General features: G+C 29.0%; 1 protein-coding gene across 1 annotated transcript in view; it reads right to left on the bottom strand.

Moving 5' to 3' along the window:
* LOC118342019 overlaps nt 1–331 on the bottom strand; it is a 3055-nt gene that overhangs the window by 885 nt on the left and 1839 nt on the right. The window lies entirely within an intron of this gene.

The raw sequence follows: 331 nt of genomic DNA, 5'->3' as shown, positions 1-331 counted from the left end.
ATTGAAGTTGTTCTACATGAATTATGATCTTAATATAGTAGTCTTATAAGGTGGCAGTACCACAAGGATAATCATTCTGTCTGAATAACACTTATTCTTGTGCAACAAAACACAAAACTACAAGTGTTATTAGTTTCCAAATAACTCTAAATTAAGTCTTCCTAACTCTGAAAATGTCCCCCAATCTAAAGTGAGTTCTTAAATCAGAACAAAATATTTAATTCTTCAGTATGGGCCAAATTTACAAGACTTTTTTAATTTTCACAGTTTAATTTGAAGGTCTTGCTTAGTTATGATCTGTCTTTAAAATGGGAAACATATTCATATATTT

The sequence above is a fragment of the Morone saxatilis genome, unplaced genomic scaffold (assembly GCF_004916995.1).
Source record: "Morone saxatilis isolate NCDOM2014 unplaced genomic scaffold, NCSU_SB_2.0 Contig8, whole genome shotgun sequence".
NCBI lineage: Eukaryota > Metazoa > Chordata > Actinopteri > Moronidae > Morone > Morone saxatilis.
This window is presented reverse-complemented; position numbering and strand designations above follow the sequence as displayed.